Below are 14,993 nucleotides of genomic sequence, written 5' to 3'. Positions count from 1 at the left end.
TGTAACGCGGTTAGAGCGGAGCGGACAAAGTAGAAAAGCCAAAAAGCCGAGACGAGAACTCCTAAAAAATATTCAAGCCGCGAACGGCTTAGACGGACTCTTTCTTTCGACGGGATTTCACTCCTCGGTCCTGTCCCAGATTCCGAGATTCTCTCGCACCCCCTTCGCCGAGTCCCGATAAACCGATACTCGAAGTACTTCGGGAGCGTTTCTTGCGAGCGATCGCTTGGCAAAAAACGCACAAAGAGACGTTGAAAAGCGAATCGAAACTACAGCTTTGATGTTAAAAACGTTCGCCGGTGTAGACGTCGCCCGACTCGACGTTGGTTTTCGAAATGGCAACAGGGTAGAAATCCAACGGTAAAAATCGGCCTTTAAGCCGCAGCAACGGGCAAGAGGATCGTCGGGGCAGGGCTGCTGGTATGCAGAGAAGGAAAAAGGAGCAGGTATCCGTCGGACGGACGGACGGACGGACGGACGGACCGGGGGCACCCCGTCAACATTTGTGAAAAGAAAAAGAAAAAGTAGAAGAGCGTACGCAGGGGCGAATACACCGCGACCCTACGGGAGGACGATCCAGTCGCACTAAAACTGGAGCGATTCCACGATTTTTTTCTCTTCTACTTTTACGACATCCTTTCCAGTTTGAAGTTTCAGAGCCATATGTGTGTGGTACGGAGTGTTAGGAGTCCCTAATTCATAAGCTCCCCGATGTTCGGCGTCGGGATAAAGGGGCGCGGGCAACGAGGGACCCGGATACACGAGAGCAAAAGGAGAAAAGATGTTGTTCAACTTTTTAATATACCGGCATCGACCGTCCGATGCAGTTTTATCGCGCAGCGAGCGTTCTCACGTCCATGATCCCTTGTGCGAGTTACGACGATGTGTAGAAATAAAAAAACGCGCAAAACTTGAGGCTAGACGATTCTCCGAGTTCCCGACACCCGAATGCGCGAAGGGGCGCGACGACACGAGGTGCACGTCGAATTTTATTTTCATCTCGTTGAGATTTCAACACGAATCCGACGATTTCTGACGAGTAAAAAGGCTATCGTACGCTACCCCACGCGACCCGGAGTCTGACCCCGACCGTCGGCCTATCGCTTTGCCCGAGAAACATTTCAGTTCATTCCACACCGATATCCGTTCCTTTTCGTTTTCTTCGTTCGACTATCTCCGACGATAATGAGCAATTAAAATGCGGCCCTGTGCGAGAGAATAATACCGATATTCTTCGGAATCATTGGAGGCAACGCACGTACGTAGCATACACACCTATCTTCGAACGGGAGATAACATTCATCGGAATATGAATCGAATGTACGTTTGGTACAAATTCCGTATCATAAATTATGATATTTGGAAGTAGAATTAGCCGACGACCGGAGCGTTCGGTTTAATTACCCTCTCGACTCGAGTAACGAACATCGCTGGATAGTGAGCAGATGCGGTAGAATTTAAAAAATTTTGTCCGCTCAATCCCCGCGCACGCTTCGCGAGAGCTTTTCCATTGCGGTATTTTATTCGAGCGAGAATCGAAAATTCGCAAACTCCCCGAAAGCACCTACAATTCTTTCGATTCTAGGATCGAGTGAAATTTTCCCTCCCATATTTCACTCTCCCCGAGGGTATAAAGTAGATTATCCTCCGGCACATTTGCGCCGCACAGTCATACCTAGATGTGATACGTGTGTGCGTGCCCCGAGAGTTCGGAGTTCGGTTATTCGGGACTCGGGGATCTCCACGGGCAGGTAGCCGGGGGTAGAAACAGGACCTTCGTATAGGATACGCGAGGAAGGGTCTTCCGCACAAATTTCTGACCTGAAGCTTCTCCGTACGGTCGACGTACCCCGCCAGGGGAAGGTTTAATCAAGACTTAGTTTTAAAAATATTTGAACAAGCATTTGCCGACCGTCGACGATAAAATAAAGGGCCAAAGTACAAACAGCTGTGAGTCCATATTATCGAGGAGCCATGACTGGACTCGGTCAGACGCGCGAGTGCAAAAAAAAGAAGCAAAGAATCAACGCGACGGACGGTTCGAAATCCCGACGAAATCACGGAATCGTCGTATCGAGTACAGAGTTTCGTTGGCGGATCGATTTTCCAGAGGAGTATAATACAAGAGCAGGGATCGATCGGAAACGTTGTAACCGAGGATTTTTCGTCCCAGACGAGAGAAGTCGAGTCGGGTACTTTGGTGGGAGTTCTTGGCAAGGCATAGCGCGGCGAACGGGGGGGTGGCTTTGCTAGGAAGAGCGAAAATAACGAAGGGAGGAAGGAGAAGGGACGCGGAGACGTGGGCTTAAAGGGAAGCTGCGACTCGGAACGGATCGATATTCGCGATGTTTTCAACGAATCCCAGGTCAGCGTCCACGCAGGCAACGCTGCACCGCCATACCGCTGCACATGCATCGCCAACGGCAGCAGCGGCACCGGAGCGATACGCGCGAGCTGCCGCACAGTCGAAATTATTAATGAAACATCCCGCAAAGTGAAACTCGCCCCGATCCTCCCTCCTCTTCGCTATATTCGCGATAACGTAGCTCTGCCTGCGCCGCGCGGTTGCATTCGCCGATATTCGAAGCTAGACGTGCACCACATCACCGTGGAATGATAGCGCGTTTCCATCGGAGCGACGAATGTGTATCCCCTATTGTAAAAATAACGCACGGTTGGACACGACTGTAAGAACTCGGCGTTGGACTAAATCGGTATCCAGCCATGCCGCAGATTTTAGGAACAGGGGAATCGTGGCACCGAAAGTAACGACGCGGTGAAGATAAGTAGATGAATTATTGTAATCGTCGCGCGGTTATGGTCTCGACGTTGAAGAAAAGAGCGCAACGACGAAGGAAGGAAGGAGAGATCCGAAACGGAAAGAAAATCAGAGAATGTTGCAGAGCTTTTGGCCGCTGTCCAAGAGACGAGGGGAAGAATAAAGAAAGTAAAAGAGGAGAGCGACGCGAGGACCACCGAGGCGACTACGACAGTCACTGCGGAAATTGCTCCGGGGTTGTATTATAACCCAGGTGTAGCGTAGGGCATGAAACGCCAAAAGGGAAAAATTCACGCCGCGCCACGGTTCTCTCGATTACTCCTTTGGTGGTGCTCCGTAAAGCGGAGGCGGACACGAAATTTCCGTGTCTTTATTTCCATTACGAGCGCCACTCTTTAGTACTGCTAGTCGTAATCCACATCGTTGAGCGGTGAGAAAATAATTTCGGTAGCGATTCCGAGCTGTAAAATAATCGCGGTAATATTTTATGCGTCGAAATGTCCGGTCGGTCGCTCGCTCGCGAGATATCCTCCGATGGAACGGAACGAAATAGAATGGAATGGAATGGGCTCAACCTTTACTTTCTCCCTTCGAAGTTCGGACGTTTCTTGGACCGACTCGCCGAGATTAAACATTTGGGATATTTCGGTTTTTTGTCTCGCCGCGGAGCGAACGAAAAATCCGAAGCACTTCCGCGTGGCGTTTCTCGGTGATTTCGGGTGACTCGAGAGCGAACTATTTTGCAATACACTGCACGTAATCATATCTCGACAAATTTGAATACGAGTGGCGTCGATGAAGAAAAAACAAAACGGAGAAACGCACGAGCGCGTGGATAATGTGCGCACAACAACCGCAGCCATCATTATCGTACAGTTTCGCATCATAGGCGCGATGATAAAAATTGTTCATTGAATATCGTACGTGAATCTATACGACGATGAGAGACCACCGCGAGGTCGGCGACCCAACACTCCTAACGCTCAGCATGCACACGTACGCAACTCTGCGTACGTACGGATCACTAATTATTCCTCACTCGTCGCACTCGCCTGTACACCGATGAAAAATTACCCAGCAATATAATACCTATACTACGTATATAAGAGTGAGCGAAAGCAGCAGCAGCAGCAGCAGCAGCGGAGAGTTGAAATATAAATTTATTAGTCGATCGATATCGCCCACAACGCGACGCCGAACGATATTCATAATTAAACAACGCCAATCTCAGCGGAGCGTCGAATGATAATGAAATAATGTTTTTTCGATACGAGGCGAGAAATTCATAGAAATTACCTACCACCGACGACGACGACAGAGTTTCTAAATGATTCCAAGCGAATTAGAGAAATTGGTGAGCGAACGGAAGAGTTGGAAGAAGCGGAGGCTGCGGAAGCGAGAAAAAAGAATGGAAAAAAAAAAGGGACGGAATCTCGTCTGTTCGCAAACATCGAATCGATGGGATATCGTTACAAATGTCGCGTGACACGTGCTGACGGTGCTGCGTTACACGATCGCGAAATGATCAGCGGATGATCGTCGCGCGTATTTGACGGATCGAAAAACGCGAGCGGAAACCGCATCCGTACCAACTGACCAGATGACGATGAAAACCACACGATAAACACGCGGATTAGCCAAATACCAAGCGCGTTTTGTCTTTTCCTCGGTGGTTTTCTCGGAGCATCGCGTCTGGTCGGAATCCGTCTCTCCCTGGCTTCGGTCCAGACGAAAAACGAAGGAAGGAGAGATATCGAGATGGAAGAAGGAGGAAGTCCGAACAACGACGAAACTCGTGGCGTCACGGGTCGGTCGGGGACTCGTAGAAGAACCAACCAGTCAGTGGGGCAGCTGGCACTTTGGTTCCACCACGCAGAGGAGTCGGCGTAGCCTGGCTGCAGGAGTAAAGAGCGGAGTCGGAGTCGGAGCGACGGTATTTAAAACTCTGTTATATTTACGTATCTGGAATGCTCGGCTCTCGCTAAACAAAGCAGTTGACCTCTGCCGTCGATTGAATATTAAAGCTCTACATGTGCGACTCTGTCTGAGTGAGTAATTTACGTTAGTTACGGACACGGGACGCGCGTGTTGGTACAACCGGCGAAACAAAGACTCGGTTTTTGCCAGATCTCTCGCCCTCCCCCTTTCCCTCTCTCTCTCTCTCTCTCTCTCTCTCTCTCTCTCTCTCTCTCTTTCGACGGCCAGAGGCGACGATCATCACCGGCAATAAGCAACGACAGCGAAACCGAAACGCGCGTGGGGGAGCGCGACACGCTTCCTGACCGAGACTCCGCATCCGGATTTCCAGCGCTCTTTAATCGGCGCGGAATCGTCGTCGACGGATTATAATTATGCGACGAGTACTTACGGGATAGTAGACCCCTTGAGGAGGTAAAAAGAACGCCCCAGAGCCCCACAGTTTGAGGCCGTTTTGCTCCACCGTTGTTCAAATGAAAAACTAAAAATCACCACTCCCCGGCTTTTTGTTGTTAACACTCCCCCCCTTATTCCCCCAGCAGGTGCGGGGACACTCTTCGATTATTTATCCGTCAAACTCGGGGGCTGGCGTGTCTCCGCGTTTCACCGTACGTACGGATCTCTCGTTGGATTTATTTATCGTCTCGACAAAGTCGGAGGTTGAGAATACGCGTTACAATGTGACTATATTATTCCACCGTCAGTCGTGACACACTGTTCGATAACCAACCGTTTACCGTTATTAATATCACTAAACAACAAAACCAACAACAATGGGAACAACATCAACACGTCGGTCGAAAATTCAAACAAATACACATTTCTATCGCCGTTCTGTCGCGATATCGTCAATCGATCATTCGTCGGGTTAGCTCCGGCGTTTTATTTTGTTTATTGCCGAGTTCCTCTCGTATCCAGTTCAAGCGAACACGAGGCGCTTTCGGTGTACTCGTCACTTCGAAGGTGAACTCGAACAACGGAGACCGGACAATCGGTCTGCCGGACACATGTGTCTTCGTCGCGATCGCTTTGTTGTATTTTGACTCCCGAAGAGAAATTGGAGGACAAATTGACGGACGAAGAAAAAACCGCGCGCGCGCACTTTAATCCCTTGGATCAACCGTCTCTGGCGTGTCGTTGCTCGACACTCGTCCCTCTGCGACTGACTGACTTTAGACCGGACGACGATTCGCCGCGGCGCCACCGGCACCCAACCTCGTCGATCCCACCCCCACCCCTCCCGATGCCGACGACGCCAGCGCCCCGACGCCCGAGACGCCGAAAGACGAACCAGAGGACCTATGCGAGTCCTACGCACGCTGCGAGCTTCGAAGTTTATTTATTTTTTTAATTTTTCAGGCTCGGGGACGGTCCGACATCCCTTCGTCGAACTTTGAAAATATAATCAGCTTCGTTGCGTCCTGCACCCCTCGACGACGGGCAATTTCCGAATTTAGATTTATTAATTTATCGTTAATTGGTCGTCGTACTCGTGGAGGAAATTTCATTTCAGGGGGATGCGGGGTACGCGCGTCCTTAGGCGATCCATGTATTTTCCGCGTATAACGTGGATAGCGCGTACATACGTAGATTCGGTTTTTGAACGTTGGCCCAATCTGCAGGGTCAAATATTTGACAAGATTCCAGACCGAAATGACTCTGTCCGCTTTGCGCCCGCCTTTAGATATACACATATGTAGTATACGTACGTACGAACGTGTATTTCACACGCGCGTTCACATCGTCAAAGTCGTACATAGATAATTACACGGGTATGTATATCCGGCCACCGCGGTGGACACGCGTTGCGTATAACGATAGCGTGCGTCTCTACGAAACAACGCGACGCGACGGATGCCAAAATTCAACCGTTCCGTTCAAAAGTGGCGATCGCAGCGTTTAACGATCGTCCGAAATCATCGAAAACGTCATTCGTACGAATCAATTTTCAACTTTTGCTAACAAACGATCGTCGTCTCGAGAGCGTACATTTTTATTCCGATCAGATAGGAACTCGGCTACAAGGTATACACGACCGAAATACGTCGATGTATGTGTACGACAAAACGTCGTGTCCTTGATTACCGAACGGTCTTCTAATGTAGTCGACATGACGTGTGCAGCAGCTGACTGTGACTAGTAGGTAGGGACGGTACGCACGTGAAACGTATATACGTATACGTATAGGTGTGCAGCGGGGAAAAAGGTCAAAGCTCAGTCAACCTATCGGCACAACATTTGTACCCGTACGCATACATGAACATTCGCACGGCCATCGATTTACGTACGTACATTACGTGCCTCCGGGTTATGCGCGTCCGATGGAATCGATTTTGTGAGACGAACAAAAAAAGAAAAAAGAAAAAGGAAAGATCGTTGCAGAGGAAGCGAATCGCGGATATAAATAATAACGATAACGACGTAAGAGAACAAAGGGAAAATAACGACAGCAACAACGGCGATGGATCATTCGCGTTTACCCTCTTCATCTCTCGCAGTTCGTGGCGGGTGTTTCGCGGGGCGGCCGAGGGAGGGTGGGAGGGGGGGAGGAGGAGAGGGTTGGAGGCGGAGTCGGGGTCGGGGAGGCCTTTCGTTCTCGTTTGCAGCATTGCGGTCGATGACGCGCGCGTGCAGCAGCCCCACGTTTCGAGCCCCGGGGGCTCCTCCTCGACGTTGACGTCGACGAGCCCTTGTACGCCGTCCGCGCAACACGTCCTAGCACCCGCGGAACGCGATACCCGCCGTATATCCCCTAACGTCGTAAATTCGATACCGTCGTTTGACCCGATACGCAATTACGCCTAATTTACGATCGCGAGGCGCGACGAACTCTTTGCCGCGGTCGGTCGGTCGATCGCGCGAGCCACCGGAATCTCGACGAAACGGAATCCCCGTAGCCTGCGGACGAGAGAAATATTCCCCGGTCAACGGGGACGTCCTCCCTTTTTTCATCCACCGGAGACGCGACGCCCCACCGTTTCCCCCGCTTCCGTCGTTCCGCACCCTGCACACCGCGTACCCGTCTTCGAGTCGGTTTGTTTGCTCACCCCCATGTACGCCGTGCGCATGTCGCGTCTCACGTGCGTTTGTACGTATGCGGTATTTTTTACCGTCAAAATATTTTTCAGGGGAATCCGAAGGGGTTGAAAAAATTCGGAAAACTCGGAGACAAACAAGCGCGCGTGCGGGGCGTCCCTATCTCTTCGATCCGATATACCTAGGACGGCGCGCGCGTTTCACGGAACGCGAGATTGCCCTTCGTTTTCTCCTCTCTCGGTATTTTCTCATCTCGCGCGAACCGGGGCCGAAGCACCGAGTGCTTATTAATACCCGCCCCTGTAGAACGGCCCTCCGGCATCACCGACGCTGCACCCTGACAACCAGACGAATTGCCCCACGTGGAGAAAAGGCGGGCGGGCGGGCATGATTTTTCAAAGACGAACACGTCGCAGAGCGAGAGACGCTCGTTATTTTATTCAGCTCGGTGTGCGTACAGCCGATGCGTACGGTGAGTATATAACAACAACGAACGAAGAGAGAGAAACCAGAGGAAGTGAAACTGAACTGAAATTGAAAAACAAAAAAAATAAAATAAAAAGGAAAAAATAATCCCAGTTTTCCCGGGTGCGACGAAGCGGAGCGGAGTTTCGCTCCTCGTTCTCGTCGCTAACAAGAGCGTTTCCCTCATTAGCGTAAGCGCTCCCTTGATCGCGGTGGTGTGCGCCCCGCGTGCGCGTCGCAGTCTCCTCGTACAGTTTCTGCGTCGCGTGGCGTTTTGAACGCATACGCCGCAGGACATTCGAACACGCGGGGGTTCGAAGGGAGGGGGACGAGGTTCGCGCGGGGGGGTTGAATTTTGGTCGGTCACCGAGACTGAAAACAAAAAAAAATCACCCGAGATCCGCGCGAAACGGAGTATGAGAAATTAAAATGAAGGGCATCGCGCGAAAAGCAAGATGCCACCAGGAGTACAAAGGCAACGAGGGAGCGAAACGGCGAAAAGAGCTGGGTCGCGGACAGAGATCCCCGAGCTCCGACGGTAGGCGATGGAGAAGCGAAGAGAATTAAAAGCAGCGTGGAAAGAATATCGGGGGAATACTCTGCGGGCGAAGGGAAAAGAGAGGGGAAGCGGAGAAAGGGAAAGTCTGCAGCCTCGACGGGGTTTGTTCGCCTCGAAACAGCGAGCGGCTATGGGGCCGAACGACCCCTCATCCCGTTGCCCGGGCAACCAACTCCCGAGGGGCGCAAAACTATCCCCCTCCCCCCCCCCTCTCCGCCACTACCGCGCCGTGGGACACCTATTCCATCTGTACGGATGGATGTACAGCTACGGTATCCGATGATACGCATCGGAACTTTTTCCATCGGTGCAGATGCACGACGAAACCCGTTTAAATACATCGGATCGCGCGAACGTGTAGACGAGATTGATCGCAGCGCAATTTTTGATTCCAACAAGTATGTAATTGAAATGATTCGTTGTTGGTCTGAAAATCGGAGTTTCGACGAAGCTGTGACAAATGGCGTCTCGCTCCGTAGACCTCGAGGAATTTATCATAGGAAACGCGAATCCGGAGGATAATTATTCAATTTCGGATTTTCGAGCGAATCAAAGGTCCGCGCAGCGTTTTGATGAATCGATCGCGGCATCTGCCAAAATATGCGTATACGCATATAACTGCAGCTCGACAATGTCTCCGGCGAGAGTGTTCGGGAGGCGCTGTTTAATTTGTCAATAATTCACGAGAGAGGGACATTCGTCGGCGGCGCGGTTGCACGTGGTTCCTCTTGCCGCGTGTGGGCGTTCATTGCGCATCGATGAGGTTCGGTGTACGAGTGACGGGTAGCGTTGCCGCAGCTGTCGCTCGACGCCGTGGACCTTTATATGAAACGACGTTGTACGCGAGTGTATACCGGCAATAAATCGCATCTCGTCAACCGCAACGCGACATTAAAGACCCACGGGGCGCGGGCGGGAGGAAGCTGCGAAAAATAAAATAAGAAGGGAGTATAATATAATATTCCGAGGAGGGACTCGAAATTCCCCGGAGGTTGAACGAGGGCGCGACGGGGCGAAGGAGCAGAGGGAAGCGAGAGAGAGGAGAAAGGGCGTAGAAAAGAAATTAAAACGCGCGCTTATCTAATTCGCCGCGGGAAAGTTCGATCGGAGCCCGGATCGATCGCTCCAGATTTTATGAATAATCAAGGACGATAAATTACACATCCGACCCGCGAATGGGTCGAAGTCGGAATTTTCAGCGTCCTTTTTCCCCGCCCGTTTTACGCCCGGATGGGACGGGGCGAAAAAGGCTGACGTCTTCTCGGTGTAACATTTTCCGGAATAAATTACGACGGAGACCGAAGTGCAGCGATATACGACAAAGCGAACATACCGAAATATTCGTAATTCCATACCGAATAAGGCCGGCTAAAAGTCGCTCGGTTACTCCAGTCTCGGTAGCCGCTCACGGAGTTTCTCTCGTCGTACACTCAAGTGCATCCGAAGTTGCATACGTGCGGCATACTACAAGCGCTCGGTTTTATTTTTAGATTACTTGAAACCCGCAGCTTCAGCTTTGGCTTTGGGCTTTGGGGTTGCGTCGCACATCTGGTTTACACGTGCGCGCGTACGAGTATAGAGCGGGAGGTACACCCCGGCCGCGGTACCGCCGACTCTAAATGAAAATCGAAAATTCCCCCGCGTCGCTCGCTCCAAACCGATTCGTACGACCGTTGCGATACTCCGACGATTTCTGGAAACGTCGAATCCCGCCGATGGAAAATCACCCATCGTTCCACCGTATCCTCAGTCCACCACCTATGCTATATGTACGTACAACACGTGTGGGAGCATATGGTACAATCGTTCGTTGTTTGTCCTACGGACGAGTATACATAACGAAGAGCGCGGCTGACGTGGGATTCGGGGTCGCGGGTTGCCCCAGAGAAAAATGCCAGAGTTGCGCGTACCCGCGCCGCGTGTAGGTGGTACATAAACATACACGGATGCACAAAAACATGGCACATGACCGACGTAGGTGTACGTCGTTCGGTGTGTTGTCGTGTCGTGTACGCGCGCGCGCGTGCGTGTGTGTACGGCACTTCTGAGAGTCGCTGCGGAAGAGATGGCGTCGGCGAAGCCGGTGGAGCCGCGGAGAAGAGCCGCCGCCGCCGGAGGTTGCCATGGCGACTGGAAGAGCCTCTCCAGAGAACGCCGACAGCTCTTCGCTCCCATTTATTCCCCTGTGTGGGTACCGCGATCCCCTCCGCGTGTGTATAGGTACGAGCGGCTCGTGTGTTCGACTACGCGACATACGGACGTACAGAAGCTGTACGGGATACGTACGATTATGTAACCGGACGCCCGGCGCGTAATTCGATATCGTTACACGTCTCACCTCTTTTGTCTATCGCAATTTGAAAATTGCCCCGGACCTTCGCGCCTCCCGACCACGTCGCCTCTTCGATACGACTTCCCCGTTTTCTCTCCTCCGTCGATTTCGGGGCGAACGAGCGAATTATACTTTTTGCGAAATTCGCGGCGGCGTCGCGACCGCCGTTCGTCGAACGAGTTGATGATCTTAACGGGCGATCCTAATTAAATCTGAGAACGCGAGAAACGGCACATCCAGCGATGCGGACGATGGAGATTCGTCCGCCCGCCTGCCCGCAACGGCCGACCCGTACGCCCTGCTTCTGACAATGAGCCTCGCGCGAGGAGCAAAAAGCTGTACGCAGCTGTGTTTCACGTTCACGTTCACATTTACATTTCCAAGTGTGTTATGGTATAATATCAGGCGGTGTATACGCTGTTTATACGGGACGACCCTTCCCTGGGATTTGGTACGCGAGAATCTCGAGCTCTGGGAAGAAGCTGCTGCTGCTGCTGGGAACAAAGATGCGCATCCAACGCCGTTGCAGCGTGTCAGAAAAGTCGGAGAACCGTCGGTGCGGAGGAAACATTTGTATTCCTCTCGTCGTAATTACGAAGGAGAGCGAAGACGGGGAAAAAATTAAATACCACGCCCCGATGGTTTCGAGAGACTCGGGTGAGATATTATGAAAATCATAGCGGATTTATCTTGGTCGTGGAACAGCGAAAGGAGAAAAATGGAAGAGAGACGAGCGATTCTCCGAGTCCCGAATCCTCAGACGTCTGCACCGAGCGCAGATCTCAATACCGGGGTCGATCCGCGCGTCACGAAAAATACCACACACGGTTTCTTTCGACTCCGCAGGACCATCGGCAGAAGCAGCGCAATTTCATCCGTTTCCCCAATTCTTACGATTCGTTGCCCGCTCCGGAGGATTGTGGAGTGAGAGCGTGATACGCGTAATTTGTAATTCGCTCTCGACTCGAGGCGTTTCGCTCATAGTTGGAAAATGACCCGACGTCAAGTAGTCGCGGAGAACTAGATGACGAAGGTGGAACAATTTCCAGCCACGAATCGTCGATTCTAAGAATATTTTGGTCTCCTCGCGCGTTCGGTGGGACCGATACGAGAATCCGCTACTTCGTTCTCGGCATACGTTAACTTCGATCAGAACTAATTTTATAATCCCACGTTCGTTTTCGCCCATTCCGTTCCGACTCCGAACTCTGAATCCCGAGTGTACAGACCACCTTCGGTTTCGTCTAGATCCAACGAGAATGATAAAAAAAGGAGAGGAAAAAGAAAGATGGGCAGATAACGAATGTGCACGCAATCGCGGCATCGTCGTCGCGATATACGATCCCAATATCGTCGGGGCGCAGGTGTTGAGGTGGAGATAGGTATTTAAAAAATGCCCGAGACCTCGTGCGGGCGAACCGCCGCGATCTATATGATCCGGACAGCTGTGTTTCAGTTCTCCGTTCCGACTATACGATCGCGAGTCAAGGTGAAAACGATTATTTCCTTCCATGACCACCGCGACCCAGACGTGGATATAACCGAGGCCTCTCCGCTCTACAAGGTGTATTTTATGTCCTCCGCTATCGGCGAAAATGGGTTGAAACGTACGTACGTACGTACGCTGCGCCTCTCGATCCTCCGTCTCTCTCAAAACATCGGCGACCGACTCCAACGTTCCCACGAGTAACGCGACCGCAGAGGAATAAAAATACGTACGGACGTATTTATCTATGAACGTGTATTCGTACCTGTAACCGGCCGCGAGGTTTCGTTGGAAAAAAAAAAATAGAGGTCCGCTCACGCGATAAAAAAGCGGGCCGAAATTGGCTCAATTATCAGAGGCTGGGAGGCTTCTTCCCGCGGGGCGATTCCCGACCGAGAGTATCGCCCCGCGGGTTTTCCTGTAAATTCTCGCTCTCCGCGAGAGCGAAAGCACCCGCGGGCTACTCTGGGTATATCCGATTACAGGGCTGTACTCAGCTGGCATTGGTCCAGCCGATGCCGGTCTAAATATATTCTCCCGGAATACGCGGTGAATCAGTGGAGTTGTTTAAATCACGCGCTCGCCTATAGAGACGCGGAAATTCTACGCGAGGCTCGCGCGCGATCAATGGAAATTCTCATCGCGCTTTCGAATCTCTCCACCTGCCGCATGCCCTCCGAGGAATTTTTATTCCGCGCCGTCGGCGTGCCGTCCGATTTATGCGAACGGGGCTGCCGCGGGGGAGAGACAAAAAAAATTTAAACGAACGAACGACGCTCGCTCTTATTTCCAAAGGCTCCGCACCAGATCGATGATCCGATGGGCCGGTTAACGAGCTGGAGTTATGAATATTTTATGCATGCAACGAACTTTTTCTAATCGACATTTTGCATGTCCTCCCGAATATCCGAACCTCAATTATTCACTTTGTCAGAGACGAGGAGTATCTCGTTAAGCCGTAAGTACCGGGATTCGTTCAACTCTCAATCGGTCGTGAGTTCGGTTGATTTGAATTTTGCCGAACCCTCGCGGGGGCTGCGACAAGGACGAGCGAGCGTATCGTCGGGAACGCTTATCAACGGCAGAGTGGGGAAAAAGCTCCGATCCGTTTTACCCCCACATCGGACATTTACCCTCGGAGCGTAACCCTCCGCGTTACACGAAACGAATATCATCTGCTTCCCTGCAGCATCCGAAGCCGCGACGCGAGTCGGCAGCGCCTGCACTCTGTCGGAATATCGCGAAACTTCCTACCCTTGCGCACCTACTCGCTTTTCGTCGAATTTCCGAATTCTCTTCTAGCAACGAACTAAAATGCGCGAATAAAGCGCGTCTACGAACAGACGCAACGCCAAGTTATGCCATTTCATTTAATCAGCTTTTCGGATCAGATCGGATCAGAAAGCGAGAAAGAGAGACGGTGTCTTTTTGAATCGCTGCTGAATTCGGATGGAACGAGGCCGAGGGATGCCTCGTTCGAATCGCTCGCGTTGACGAAAGATCAAATTCACCTACCCATATCTCCCTGTCAAGCTGCTCCCATTCGTAATTGAGCGCCCGTCTCAACTCGATCTTCCTCAATCTAACGATCAGCTCCATCATCGTGATTCCGCACTTCTCGATGACCACTGCATAAACTAACAAGTCCACCAATTGTTGCGAGGAGCTCATCACCTCAAGTACGGCTACGATGTTGCGATTGTTTTTTCTACGCTCGGCCGTTTTCCCGCTCAGTCGTCGCCTCGCGGGGGGTGGAATTCTACCGACCGAACACCGAGCCGCAGCGTCGGTCAGACAGATTGCGGATAACCCGAGATATTATTTATTGTTATCATCGACCGAGGGCGCGTCCTATTGTTCATAACAATTACCGACAACATTCAAACACGATTTGAACGTAATTAACGCGGGTCGATTCGGAAGACATCGAATGCTCGGAAGTAATGAGATAATTTGAAACATTCACCGATTCAAAGTCCACAGGGTTCCCGAAAATCTTCAACAATTATTTCGATTAAATTTTTAACACCGTTCAGCTTATTCGCGAGACCGACTGCTACGGTTGACAAAGCGAAACTCACGATTGCGCCGCGCGATCACAAAGTGATGCCCTTTGCTTCTGACACCTCTCGATATACAACATTAGTTTCTATAAGCCGAAAAAAATGTCTTCTCACCAAGCTGAGAACCTTTCTTGGAATTAATTCGCCGGTAGTTTTCCGTAGAAAACAAACAATGTCCTTGCACTTTTAATGCGGAATACAACGATAAATCTATCTTCGAGCTATTCGCAGAGGACCTATACCGCGTGTTTCTTTTTCCATCTGCATATTTTCAATTTTCTTTTTCGCTAAAGTTT

The 14,993-nt window shown here is 51.2% G+C and overlaps 1 protein-coding gene across 11 annotated transcripts in view; it reads right to left on the bottom strand.

Moving 5' to 3' along the window:
* The window catches only part of LOC105685463 (RNA binding protein fox-1 homolog 2), a 95,160-nt gene that overhangs the window by 54,612 nt on the left and 25,555 nt on the right, over positions 1–14,993 (bottom strand). The window contains exon 1 of one of the 11 annotated variants that reach the window (XM_012399562.3): positions 5,148–5,933. The exons of the other annotated variants lie outside the window; for them this stretch is intronic. The gene's annotated coding sequence lies outside the window, so the exon portion shown is untranslated. Of the gene's footprint in view, positions 1–5,147; positions 5,934–14,993 lie in introns of those variants that run through there. 11 annotated transcript variants of the gene reach the window in all.

This window comes from Athalia rosae, chromosome 3 (genome assembly GCF_917208135.1).
Source record: "Athalia rosae chromosome 3, iyAthRosa1.1, whole genome shotgun sequence".
Taxonomy (NCBI): domain Eukaryota; kingdom Metazoa; phylum Arthropoda; class Insecta; order Hymenoptera; family Athaliidae; genus Athalia; species Athalia rosae.
The sequence above is the reverse complement of the archived record's forward strand: the minus strand, read 5'-3'. Positions and strand labels throughout refer to the sequence as shown.